General features: G+C 36.6%; 1 protein-coding gene across 1 annotated transcript in view; it reads left to right on the top strand.

Annotated features, from left to right (window-relative positions):
• Nucleotides 1–440: 440 nt before the first annotated feature.
• Nucleotides 441–1,056, top strand: part of IBSP (integrin binding sialoprotein) — a 13,227-nt gene continuing 12,611 nt past the window's right edge. The window contains exon 1 of the mRNA XM_006143258.3: nt 441–503. The gene's annotated coding sequence lies outside the window, so the exon portion shown is untranslated. The remainder of the gene's footprint in view (nt 504–1,056) is intronic.

Genomic DNA, 1,056 nt, shown 5'->3' with positions numbered 1-1,056 from the left:
GTTCATTATCTCCTTTTCTTTTTGTTGGTCTCTTTTACTTTTTAACTCACCTAAGGTAGAACTACATCTGGGGGACAGTAAGTTTTCCCTTTTTTACAACACAGTGAAAACTTGTGTCATTTTGAAATTTTTCAATGGTTAAATCTTTTGCTATTTATTTTAATTCAAATCCAGTGTATTATTATATATATTCGGAACTCAAACTATTCATCTTCCTCTAAACCTTCAATTAAATTCCACAATGCAAACCTCTTGGCACTACAACCACGTTTCATGTTTACTCAACTGAGCCTGTGTCTTGAGAAAGTGTTGAAGTTTGGGGGTTTTCTGGTGAGAATCTGTGCTCTGACATCACCTTGACTGTGAGGCTGATTGGCTGTTAGGAGGCACAGAGGAGTTTATAGCCAGCAAGAGCGAGTGAATGAGAAGTGAGAGAGCAAACACAGCCAATCTGTGCCGCTCACTCTGGCGAGCCTGCCTCCTCACTCCAGGACTGCCAAGGGGTAAGATTTTCTATGACAACCTCAGAAGCTTAAAATCACACCCTCCAGGTTTACATCTCTGGACTTGACTCTGAATTTCTTATCTAAATATTTATATTATTGCATGTGTAGGATGGTTACATGATTTAACACTTGCTTATCATTCAACTTGTCCCTTGGATTTCAGATTCTTCCCCCAAACCTGTCAACCTAAGCATGTAAATAAGATTTTTAATATTGTGCATGGGAACTAGATAATGATGCTTCTTACTTTCTCTCTGTACATTGTTTCCTTCTAAGGCATCAAGATAACAGAACTAAAATGCTATTGGGTCATCAGAAAAGCCATGCTGCATTTCTGTATAGAAAAACATATGTTTTGATAAAATGTCATGACTTTTCTGACAAACCAATATTGCATTTGCAAACCTGCCTGCATGTATGTAGATTTCTTCAAAAATTATACCTGGTGTGCATTTCAATTATACATAATCTTTTCAGTGTTATTTATTAGCTTGAAGTGGTCATAATCCTATATCTCTAATATCACTACAAAAAATATATAGCACTAGGG

This window comes from Tupaia chinensis, unplaced genomic scaffold (assembly GCF_000334495.1).
Source record: "Tupaia chinensis unplaced genomic scaffold, TupChi_1.0 Scaffold000094_1, whole genome shotgun sequence".
NCBI classification, from domain to species: Eukaryota; Metazoa; Chordata; class Mammalia; order Scandentia; family Tupaiidae; genus Tupaia; species Tupaia belangeri.
This window is presented reverse-complemented; position numbering and strand designations above follow the sequence as displayed.